The following is a 13,459-nucleotide window of genomic DNA, read 5'->3' on the forward strand; positions in this document are numbered from 1 at the left end:
AAGCTTAAAACAATTCGATACAAACTCATCGATAATAATTTCCATTCCCACCTTCGATTTTTAATATATCTATTAATCCAAATCCAAACAAAAGTAACAAAAAGTTTATTTCACCTTCGAAAATACGAGATTTATCATCTCTCCGATTCCAAAAAAAAATTAATAATAACAATTCCAATCGCGGTGCGTTTAATCGTCCCCATTTACCCATTTATAATTTCGTTTCTCTCGGGGATGGGGACCAAAAAAAAAAAAAAAAAAAAGAAAAAAAAAGGAAAGAAAAACATCCTCCACTTTACGAGTACGTCATCCGCGATGAAAACGTTATAATTATCCGTGTTAGCGGCGCGCTCGACGCGCGACACTGGTCGGCGAACGCAGTTAAATGAACCCGAAATTATTTTATTTTGAACAAATATTTCGGCTCATTAACCGGCGCGATATATTTTACATAATGTCATTATGCGTCAGGCCACGGTGAAATTCGTCCTCGCGGCGGAGTTTATTCCCGTGCAAACAAGTCATCGCTAATTCTCCCGGCGACCATGCCCCGCGATTTCCCATAAGAATTACACACACACGCGTACGAAATGTATTAATACGTGTGTCGGCCTCCCCCTCCCCTTTAATGCACACGTATCGTCCGCGTTTCACCAGATAGGGCGGTGAACACTCTAAACGCGTGAAAACGAGACTATTGACCCTTGCTCCGTTTCAGAATACTTCTCGCTTGAAAACGGAACTGTTAATTTATATATGTATATGTGTCGAAGCTATTTTTGCTGTTTTTTCTTCCGTGCAATTTACGAGAATCTATTGGGTTGGCAACTAAGTAATTGCGGATTTTTTTTAGAAAATCAAAGACAATTTTTCCATGGAACTAAATAACTTTATTCTGTAATGTGTTGCCCATTTTGATCAATGACCTTTTGCCATCTTTCAGGCAGCATCATAATCCCACGTTTATAAAAGTTCTGGTTTTTATTAGCAAAAAACTGAATCAGGTACGATTTGATATCATCATTATTATTGAAATTTTTACCATTCAAGGAGTTTTGTAAAGATCGAAACAAAAAGTAATCAGATGGTGCAAGGTCAGGACTATATGGTGGATGTGGCAAAACATCCCAACCAAGCTCCAATAATTTTTGCCGAGTGACCAAAGATGTGTGTGGCCTTGCATCGTCATGGTGGAATACAACACCTTTTCGATTTGTCAATTCGGGCCGCTTTTCTTCAACTGCATTGTTTAATTTCGTTAGTTGTTCAATGTAGACAACAGAATTGATCGTTCGGTTGGGTGGTAAGAGTTCAAAATAGACAATTCCTTTGTAATCCCACCAAACTGATAACAAAACCTTCTTTCGATGAATACCAGCTTTTGATGTTGTTCGAGCTGGTTCACGTGACCTGCTCCACCATCTTTTCCGCTTGATATTGTTGTAAACAACCCATTTTTCATCGCCAATTATCGGTCGTTTTAAAAATGGATCATTTTCATTACGTTTCTTTAGCAAATCGCAGCTGTTAATGCGTTGCGTTAAATGCTTTTCTTTCAGTTCGTGAGGAACCCATGTATCGAGTTTTTGAACATAGCCAAGTTGTTTTAAGTGGTTTTCAATGCATGTATGTGATACATGAAGCTTCTCTGCAATCTCACGAGTTGTACTGTGACGATCCGAATCGATTATTGCTTTGATTAGGTCGTCATCAACTTCAACTGAAATCTGCAATTATTTAGTTGTCAACCCAATATATAGAATACAAGAAAGCTGGTGTTAGTTTTCTTCTTCGTTTCATTATATTGGTTGAAATTTATATAAATTGAACTTGCGAGGATCACATTTAATATGACGAATTAATAAGATAAATATAACGTGAGTAGAAGCAATTTCGAAATGCATTTTCATTCACTGATACTAGGAAGATCTAAAAAAATGGATCTAGTCCTCGACAATAAATCCACAACGTTGCTTCGTTTCTAATACCGAATTACTTCATCAATTCGAAGGGGAGCGAAATCGTAGCTATCAAGCCTAAAGAGACCTAAATTCCGCTTGATCGAAGCGAAGATCTTCCTATTCAATTTCACCGGTCACCAGTGATACACCGTTGCCCAGTCTTGTCCTCCGCTCTCAGGATCGTGGAAATGGTCCCCATGAGGCGGGGGGGTCTGACCGATGACCGTTGGAGGACGGCCTACCAAGATAGCAACATCACACACAGTTGTCGTGGACAAAAAGATCGGGCCTGCAGGCATTTGGCCAAACGAGCAGGCCTGGCCTAACGCGAGCGGGCTAGAGAGAGATCCTCATGCAGTGAAATTGATGGCCAGGACAGAAGTTTAGTGGCCGTCTATATATCTCTTGGTGAAGGCAAGAAAAACGGTGGAGATAGGGAGAGGAGGGGAGGGAAGAGGTCACCCTCGAGTCGAGTCTCGAGTCGCTTGTAAAGTATCCGAGACACGATGAGACTCGTCACGAGGATGTATTTATGATATTTTCGAAACAGGAATACGGGGTGAATATTTATCGTTGACACGACGACTTGGTGAGCAATAGATGTTTTAATGCGGTGATCGAGTGATCGAGTTTTGAATAACAAAGATACGAATCGAAGCAATTGAATTCTGAACAATGATGCAACTATTTATTCAACCGAATTCTGAACAATGATAGTTGAATTTCAATGAGGGACAAGTATGGACGTTGGATGATTCGATGGAAATTTAGAAGAGGATGATAAAGATTTGAATGGAAGCAATCGAACTATGAGCGATGGAGCAATCATTTAACAACAATTCCATCGAATTCTGGTTTTAATACTACTTGAATTTCAATGGATGATAAGTATGTTTACGATTCGATGGAAATTTAGAAGATGACAATAAGGATTTGAATTGAAGCAATTGAACTCTGAACAATAGAGCAATCATTTAATAACAATTCTATCAAATTCTGAATAATAATAAAGATTTGAATTGAAGCTTTGAATTGAACTTTGAGCAATAGAGCAATAGAGCAACAATTCTATAAAATTTTAAATAATAATAAAGATGATAAAGATTTGAATCGAAATTTTGAATTGAACTCTAAGCAATAAAGCAATCATTTAGCAATAATTTCATCTTTCTGAATTCTGAATTCTGAATTCTGATTTTAACGATAATTTTCAATGCAAAAGTATGATTATTCGTAATTGATTCGATGGAAATTTAGAAGAAAATGATAAAAATTTGGATGGAAGCAATTGAATTATAAGCAACAGAGCAATAATTTAGCAACTACCGAATTCCGAATGATAATGATTTTAACGATAGGCTAAATTTCAATGAACGACAAGTAGAGACTTGATGGAAATTTTGAAAAAAATGTTTCACATATAATAATAAAGATTTGAATGGAAGCAATTGAGCAATCATTTAGTAACATTTTCACCGAATTCTGAATGATAATAATTTTAACAATAGTTGAATTTCAGTGAATGATAAGTATGTTTACAATTCGATTTTAGGAAATTTAGAAGATAATAAAATTTTGAATTGAAGCAATTGAATACTGAGCAATAGAATACTGAATAATAATAAAGATAAAGATTTTAATGAAAGCAATTCTGAACAATAGAGCAATAGAACAACAATTTTACCAAATTCTGAATAATAATAAAGATAGTAAAGATTTGAAAGTAATTGAGCAATCATTTAGCAATAATTCCACCAAATTCTGAATGATAATAATTTTAACAATAGTTGAATAACAAGTATATTTATGAAATTTAGAAAAAAATAATAAAGATTTGAATTGAAGCAATTGACTATTGAGCAATAGAGCAACAATTCTACCAAATTCTGAGTAATAATAAAGATTTGAATGGAAGCAATTGAGCAATCATTTAGCAACAATTCTATTCTAAATGATAATGATTTTAACGATAGGCTTGCATTTCAACGATAAATATGGATTTGGAAGTTTGAAAGAAGAGTACGTTTCACGTAAGACCTGTCCTCTCTTAAGCCCCCCCTCCGACGAAGAGCTGAAGTATCCTGCTCGAAGAACTCGGCATCGATAACTATCGAGCTATCGGACAGAGGAAAGACTGTAGGGAGGAATAAGAGGAGAGGGTGATGAAATGGGAAAGGGATCGATGCTCGGTCATTCGAGAGAGAAAAATCCTGGCCGTGTCCTGAGAGCCGAGCCTCTTTTCTGTTCGCGGTAATCTCGATGGGTTTGTGCGCAAAAGGAGGAGCTCGAGATCGGTCACCCACGGGGAGGGTGGTGGATCTTAAATCGTCGTCGCATGAAATCGCCCTTGAAAGCGGTCGCCGTCTCGAGAACCGAGCCGGCCCGCACTGTGGACAGGCCAGGTTCCTCACAGTGGCTCGAGGAAAACGGTGAATACACATTGGTAATTCCTTACGTACGATGCTTCGTGAATGTTATTGAATACGTCTAGACTGCGCGTTATCGGGGAAAAAGGAGATACGTCCTCCTTCCTCCACCTCCAACCGCTGTCGAGTATCGGGAATATCGAGAATTTATATCTGTTGAAATGAAATGTATCCGAGTGAATAATAAAACGGATGGAGAATTAAAAGAATGCAAGAAATTTCTAATAATAATAATAAACTGTCTTTACAGACATGGCAAGAGTTTAGTTTAATTAGAATTCTTGTTACAGATCGAGGAGAATTGTCCTTTGCCTTGGTGTTACACACAGTTGAAAATGTTCATTCGTCGGAGGGGTTGGATTTTCTGTTTATTTGCGCTTTTATCGTTCGTTTGGAAAGCTAATATAAATCATACCTTTCGTAAATATACAATATGTCCACAATTGCCCGTATTGTTAACCCTTTGTAACAGGATTTTCCTTTGCTCGCAAGAAACAAAAGCACGATTGATTACAGTTTTCCATTCCAATGGAGGAGCTAAGAACTAATTACCGGGCCGAATGGATTGCTTGGGGAACAATAGAGGTGTACAATGATAAAGCCAACTACACCGGCAATAAGTGTACAAAGTAATATTGGATTGTTTGGTAACGTTTCTGATCGTCCGGTTGACGATGTTTGCGTACTTGGACACGAAAAAGGCTTATTATAAAACTTTCCTAAAACTCGAGGGTCGCGATTGAATTGAATTTATATACAAATTGTTGTTCGTTTAGATAGAATATATAAAGAAAAATATATTTCGGGAACTGTTCGATTTCAATTTTTTTTTCTTTTTTTTTAAATTTGATTACGAGTCTCTGGGATAACTCGGCGCAATGAATATCGGCGGGAAATTTATTTTCTACGTCATTTCTCGTAAATAGATTATCGATATTTGTACATCTATAGGAAATTTCAGTGTACAAAGTGCAAATATAACGTGGAAAAGTGTGCAAACATGTCCAACTTTAGGAAATATTTATTAAGTGAAACGAGTCTCAAATTTCGAAATTCGATATCTTTAAACCTGTTTAAAATTGGATTCTTTTGTTTCTTTTTCTTGTTTCTTGATGCGAGATTTTCCGTTTCTCGGAAAGAATGCCGAAAATAAGGAAAAGAAAAAAGAGATTAAATTATCAGATTTCAATTTTCAAATATCCCCCCTCTTGTTCCATCGATCGACTTTTATGGAATCGATCCAATGCCAGGTTTGTCTTGCCTTCACGATGCATTCTACGTTTAAAGGATCGCCTCCTACGAGGGCGATTTCTCTGCCTCTACTGCTTCCTTGGGACCAATTGTTCACCACTATGAATCTCTTACGAATCGACATTATACTTTTATTCGAAGCTGTTCGAATAAACTATGGACAAACAATAATTCTCTCTCCCTTTCTCTCTCTCTCCTGCTCGATTCTTCTTCGTATCGCGCTAATAAATTGGCCAAAATTCCACCAATCGTGGAACGATGAAGATATGACTCCAAGAATATCGAACAAATAATAATTAATCTGTTCGATGAAAAAAAGTTTTCAATTTATCCTCAAACTTTGTAAACGTAACGTCTCGATATTTGTGAAATAACGAAAGGAAACGCTTGTTGTTGTTATCGTATGGGGAGCATCGTTAAAAAAAAAAGAAAGGGAAGAAGAAAAATCGTTCGCGGGTTGAATGGAAGCCGACGTTGTTCCAACGTTTCCAATTAAATCAAAATCGTTAGGACAAAAAGAGCAATACGGCGGATATATCCCAAGCGTGAAGCGTTTAAATGGCCGTGGGTAGAGCTTTGTCATATTTAACGATGACCGCAGCGCCACTTTCGCCCCAGCGACGTTTTAATATTTCAAATTAATGTAGATCAACGAAACGCTCGCCCGACGAGAGAGGAACATATTTGACCGCGAAAGATTAAATGGTTTCCCGTTACATCGTTATGCTTTCAGTGGTATATACGCAACGCGTTTACGCGACCTTTCTAATATGACGAATTAATTTGGCAGCGAACGGATGTGAAACTTGGTTGGGGTGGGGGGAGATGAAAAACGCATTGCACAGATTGGAAGAGATTCGAGACGATCTATTGTCATTCCGTTGGAATAATGATAACGATATTATATATTGACATCGAGCTTGTATTTCTATTCAGAAAATTCTTTGCTTTGGTCGAACACTTGTTGTTTACCAATTCATATATATATTTCGGGCAGAAAATTTATTGGAATAAAGGGATAAAGTGATGATAATTAGTAGATTTGTTAAAATTATATTGGTTGATTTAGCTTGTAAGTTTTGTTCCCCATTTCATTTTTCATTTCAAAATATTATTTAACATTATGTGCGCGCGCGTGTATGTATGTGTGTGTATGATGGTTGATGGGTTCGAACGACGAAAGATAGTTTGAGAATAACCCGCGAAGGATTAAATTGTCAATTTTCATCATTTCGAATTCGTTCCTCTGTTATTCGCTTGATATCATTCCCTATCATCACGCGTGACGTTCATTTCGTTGGAAATTCGCTCGATAAAAGTAATTTATATTACTATTACATATTAGTATTTCGAGTGATTGCTTTTGTACCATTTGTGCGGATGTTAAATAGATAATTAGTAATTCAATTTTGCATATTTAGCCGATTGTTCCCGCCAATTTTAATCCGTAATTATGATTTACGTAATTTTGAGTTCTTGGATAATTTTGCTCTGTTTCAAAGTTAAAAACATCGATAATAAATAAATATTTCGTAGAGTACATGCATATTTAAATCTTCACGAATCTTAAAACACAAGCAGAATTCGAAGAAAGAATTTTCGATCGTTTTCTTGACCGACATTTTACATCGAATCTAAACAATTCAATATGCCGCAATGTCGACAGTGAAGAAAGCTCAGGAAGAAAGAGTTTCGCGTGAAGGGACAGAGGCAAGTTTGTTTGGGCAAACTGCAGATATTACGTCCAAAGATCGAAGAAGAAGGTTCATGCTTCTCTTGCTGCTAGGCTCACAGTTTTTCGCGAACATATGTCGATCCTTGGCCCTTGTGCGCCAACGTCCACAAGATTTTTCCCGTTTTCTTGAGAACATCGTGTCCTCGAGCTACGAGGATTCGACGCGATACCGTGTTTGTACGTGCGTATTTGTGCCGAGAGTCGGTGTGTTTCGCCTGATATCTGGTTGAGACGAACAGTCGTAGTACATGATACAACACCTATCGGAAACAATATACACACAGGATTCAATAAATCTTACCGGCACATGTAGAAAAGTTAGAAGAAAAGAATCGGTGAACTGTTCAAACTAGAATATTTAAAATATATACATTTGTTTCGAGCGTTAAAAAATATAAAGATATACGGTCATATATTGCGTAGTATTCATCTATGGAATCATCTGTCCGTGCATGTAGACCCCGTTTGTGCGTTCAATACGTTGTAACATAGATTGTCCGTGCATGTGGACCCCGTTTCACTTTCTAGTCGATATATTACGAAAATTAAATAATATATGTTCAGGATTGAAAATTAAAACTTTTATTTCTATAAAATATCGAAGAAAAAAGTTGTTTTTTTTTTTGTAATTCTTTTATATAGTAATATCTTCTTATAATAAACTTAGTATTCATCTATGGAATTATTTGTCCGTGCATGTAGACCCCGTTTGTGCATACGTTGTAGAATAGACTGTCCGTGCATGTGGACCCCGTTTCATTTTCTAGTCGATATATTAGGAAAATTAAATAATATATGTTCAGGATGAAAATTAAAACTTTTATTTCTATAAAATATCGAAAAGTTGTTTTCTTTTGTAATTTTTCTATATAATAATATCTTCTTATAATAAACTTAGTATATCTATGGAATTATCTGTCCGTGCACGTAGATCCCGTTTGTGCATCCGATTGTAGATTGTCCGTGCATGTGAACCCCGTTTTAATTTCTAGTCGATAAATTAGGAAAATTAAATAATATATGTTCAGGATTCAAAATTGAAACTTTTGTTTCTATAAAATATTGAAGAAAAAAGTTGTTTCTTTTTGTAATTCTTCTATATAGTAATATCTTCTTATAATAAATTTAGTATTCATTTATGGAATCATTTGTCCGTGCATGTGGACCCCGTTTCACTTTCTAGTCAATATATTAGGAAAATTAAATAATATGTGTTCAGAATTGAAAATTGAAACTTTTGTTTTTATAAAATATCGAAGAAAAAAGTTGTTTTGTAATTCTTCTATATAGTAATATCTTCGTATAATAAACTTTAAATTTATTCGCATATTATTTTTTAACTCTGGTTTGTACCAATTTCGTGATACAGTATCGCAACAAAATACGAGTATAATCAAGAAACATCGGCAATCATATTTATTCTTATCATTTCATACCAAAAATTGAAAGTGTATACGTAAATATAATATCTCTACTGAAGCTATCGAAGAAACGTGCTAGTCTGATGTTAGAACTACTTACTAGATTTCGAAGCGTGTAAGATACGAGCAAGATATTTCGCTTAGCTTAGATCTCATGTCGCGAATATTCTTAAATATGATTATATGACTTGACAAATTTTCTTATGTTGCAGGGTTTGCCAGTTTGAGTTTACAATGCGGTGATTTCAGGGAGGAATAAAACATCTGAGGAAAATTAGAGTGTAGCGTTACAAGTGGTGAGTTCTTTCTCTAAATCTTCTAAATCTAAATTATTGATTACAATCATACAATATACTTCTATTATCACTATTATTATTATTATTATTTCTCTGAGAAACTATAAACTAAGCAATTAAAAAATTTCTTCACCGTTTATTTTTTATTTCTTCTTCCAAGGTATATCGCAAAATATTGTGAACAAATTTACGAATTGATCCTCTTCGTCGAACATTTAGTTTATCTGTTTATGATCCAAAAAAAAAAGAAAGCATAGACATTAACATCGCGTAATCTCTATTCTTCTGTATAAAAAGAGAAGGATACCATATCGAACGAAGCGACGAGTTAAAACTTTTTCCATCCCCCTCCTCTTCCCTTTCTCTCTCTCTCTCTCCCCTAAGGCAAGTTCCGTTGCCGCGGACAAGGGACGGCCGGTCAAAAATTATTTTGAAATTAGAGATAAAAGTGATTTAGATGATAGAAATGGATAGCTCTATTTGAATTCCATCGCGGCTTTATTTATTTCCATCCAACGAAATATTTTGATCTCGTTCGAGCCCCTGGCTATCTTACACACTCGCCATTCCGCCACGGTATATGGCGAAGAAGGGAAAAAGCATGATTTAATGGCGAAGACAAAGGAGAGGGGTTTGATTAAACTGCCGTTAAGGGGGAAATGAATTTTAAATACAATTCTTCATACATGCGCGAGCAAAGTGGCCGAACAGAAGCCGGAAATGATCGCGAAACTGGCTCCGTTTCGCAGAAATGTTTCCGCGGTGCAGAAAACCCCATGTCTTTATACGAATTAATTTTTGCCTGGATTATTATTTGAACGAGATTCCGCCCGTTTTTGCTCGGGCAATTTTCGAGAATAAAGCGGAAGAGATGTTCAACGAGACGGGAGACTGTTGTACGTGAAAAGAGATCCGTGTTACTTATTTGGATTGAACGTTGTTTGGATAATATTCCATTCGAAGGAGTCAGTTGAAATTGATTGATTTGACACTTTGTCTTTGAAAATTCCAAATCTATTCCATATTTAAATTTCGTTTTTTATCCACTCATCGATCGATGAATCACGATTGAAATGATTAGGGATTAGAAAAAATTTCTTGCTTGCGTGAGATATTGGAAAGTATCGAAGAAAAATTTGTTTCTCGTTAATTATCGTGTACAATATACATACAATTATCGTATCGACGATATATTAATTCGTTCCTATAGAATTTAATAGGAATTTTTATTTAAACGATGCAAATTCGAAGCTACTCTTATCGCAATTGCGATCTTTCGACATCGTGGATTTTCGTTCGTATGTTTATACCACGAACGATATTATCGTGTGATCCATTTACTGAAACGCGAAACGTATATCTTGATTTTACATCGAATTTACGTTGGCTTATGACAAATTCGCTGTGAACGCAGCGTGAGGGCTTATGTGAAATAATTTAAGCCGGCCCTTAAAATCGTGCAATCCGAATCGAATATGGAAATCCAGCCCGTGATACAACGGCTATTGAGCTTTCTATTAAAGAGCTTTTATTTTTTTTTTTGCTCATTCCCTGTGTATCTCATTTTTCATCGCGAAAAAATTCTCTGATTATCTCACTTTATCCGCGAAATTTTTTTCCCTAATTGTTTTTATTCTTACGATACGGTTGATTTAACGAATAACGAGAACCAATGAGAATTAATAAAAGAATCGAGTTTGAAAATATCCTCGGTCATATTTTTTGAAATTTAAAAAAAAAAAAGCGAAGAAAATTCGAGGAAAATCGTTCGAAGAAGATTATTAATAATTTGATAATAATTATTTGTTATTTATCGCATAAAGAAATTCCAGCAATCAAAACTCTCTCTCTTTTTAAATTTATTTTTAATTTAATTTTCCTTCTTTTTTTATCATCCCAAATTAATTATTAAATATCGTTATTAAATCCCTCTTTGGATATGTATAAACTGGACATTAATATACACTTTAATATATATATATACATATTAATTAAACGAAATAAAATCAAAATTAGAGTTAATATCGATTTTATCCACGCGACTTTTCGATTTCATATAAAATATACATATATACATATATACATATTATGAAAATGAAATTAAAATATGAATAAAATTTATACATTAATCAAACTCATTTCTTCCGCACAAAATTTCAATATATTCGTTCCAACTATAAATTATAATCTTACTTATCTGAAATTTTTCCCGCGTACAAAATTCAATTCACAATTCCCTGCCCCCCTCCCTCCCTCCTTAACAAGTTAATTACAACTTGGTTAGGTTCGACAAGTTTGATTAACGATCGAGAAAAAAAAAGAACAAGAAACCCTTGCACGTATTCGCGATTCAAATTCATCCCTGTTCGAACACTATTCGTTTCTCTTCACGTTTGCCCCCACGTTTCTTCTACTCTAACGAAGATTCATTTCCCGCCGGATGTCCCGCAAGACGAAGTTGCGAAGGAGCCATCATCCGCTCACGGGAAGATAAACGCGGTCGGATCGAATCCTGGCTCGATCCTGAGCCACATCCATCCGGCCAACTAATCGATAAGCCTTGTCGTCTTGGGCGAAAGCGAGAGTGGACTGCTTCAAGACGAAGCGATCACTCGAAAGGAGGAAGAGGAAGAGAGAGAGAGAGAGAGAGAAAGACAGGAAGGAGGGAAGGAGGGAGAGAGACACGTATCGACGTTCTCCCTCCCCTCACCACGACACTCCTGCATTCCTGTATCGCGTTCCCAAGCGCTTCTGTACGCGCCCGTGACATCGTGTTGCTCCGTTCTTCCACCCTCGATCGATAACCCGTGACCATCCATGATTCCGTTCGTTCGTTCGTTCCGTGACGAGGAACGAAGAATCTTGGCAGACCGTAGTTGTGCGTAGCTTCTGTATTGATCCTCGGTTTGATTGTTAATTTAAAAGAGAGATGGGGAGAAAAAGAAAAAAGGAGGACAAGGTTAGGTTAGATTAGGCTAGGTTAGGTTAGGTTAGGTTAGGTTAGGTTAGGTTAGGTTAACAACCTAAGATGAACGTAGAACACGATGCGTCTTAAGCTCTGTTCGAGATGTTACGAGAAATGGATAAAAGAAATTCGCCATTCGTGATTTTCGAGGAAAAGAACTCATCACGGCAGAAATATCAGGGAGAGCTGATGAGAAATATCGCTCGCTGAATATATTCTCAATGCGTATTTCGCAATACCTTGAACGTGAAATTTATCGGGACGAAAACCATGCCAATTTCTCATACATACGTCAGAATCACAACTTTCCACCCCTGAAAAGATAACACCCTTCTGTCCTCCCCTCCCTCCCCCTGAATGGACAAACTTTCTCATTTCTCTTCCAAACAGCTGTCCATCTGGCCAGGTCTGAAAGCTGGCAGTTCCTTCCATCGATCCTTCTCTCCTCCTCTTTCCCTCCTTCTCCTCTGTAACCCTCCTCCCCCTCTGTAACCCTCCTCCCCCCAATAGTTCTTCATATAAATATACATTGAGCCGGTCGGGAGAAGGTCGGGCGGACACTTGTTTGAGAACCCCTGAGAAACCCTCCTTTCCTTCGTTGTCCCTGTTCTCGAGCTTCGACGAGAAGAGGATGTCCGGATGGACCGGTGGATGAGGAGAGGGAGGAGGAGGGAGGGAGAGACCATTGTCTTAATTGAGAGAGAGAGGTTAATTCGAGACGGACGAGAGTTATAGACATTCCGTCGTGTTTAGCCGGGGCTTAGACCCGGGTTTCCCTTCATTGCCCTATAGCGGTAGACGACAAACACACACCAGCCACCAGTCTACCTCTTGTGACACGTCCTCCTCTTCCTTTTTGTCCGTTTCGTAGATTTGGATACACGTAGTACCGACTCCCCTCCCACCTTGGATTGACCGGCAGCCAGTCCAAAAGGAGGTACTGGTGTCGTATCTGGCTGCCAGATTATGTGCCGGCCGTGTTAGAGTCTCTGTTACGGCTCACATTTCGTTCCCTGTCTTGTAATTTATCTCTTATCAGAGATAAGTGGCGAGGGCGGTCGTCGAGCTGACCAAGCGTTTCCAACAGGAAAAAGGAACGTTTCTCTCTGATTAAGTCGTCCCAGGTCCGATTTTTCGAAGGATCAACCAATCTTAGTTAAGACTCGCTTGTTGTGTCCGAAAAATATTCTTCTTAAAAGAGGTTATCTTTCTGAATTGTATTGTATACGATTTGCAAATTCGTTCGAGGCATAGAGAAATAGAGCTCTCCGAACAGAATTCTATTCTTGCTTATTATACTTTGCTCCGTTCGAGATTCTTCAGAAGAATAGGCCCCCTTTTTTCATTGATCCCGAAAACCTGTCGAACCGAATCGAATCGCCCTCGCCTCGAAAAACGTCGATT

General features: G+C 37.2%; 1 protein-coding gene across 4 annotated transcripts in view; it reads left to right on the top strand.

The window, feature by feature from the left end:
• LOC100577283 overlaps window positions 1–13,459 on the top strand; it is a 400,113-nt gene that overhangs the window by 187,138 nt on the left and 199,516 nt on the right. For all 4 annotated transcript variants that reach the window (XM_026442341.1, XM_026442340.1, XM_016913393.2 and 1 more), the window contains one exon: window positions 9,007–9,090. The gene's annotated coding sequence lies outside the window, so the exon portion shown is untranslated. The remainder of the gene's footprint in view (window positions 1–9,006; window positions 9,091–13,459) is intronic.

This window comes from Apis mellifera, linkage group LG8, assembly GCF_003254395.2.
Source record: "Apis mellifera strain DH4 linkage group LG8, Amel_HAv3.1, whole genome shotgun sequence".
In the NCBI taxonomy this organism is placed as follows: domain Eukaryota; kingdom Metazoa; phylum Arthropoda; class Insecta; order Hymenoptera; family Apidae; genus Apis; species Apis mellifera.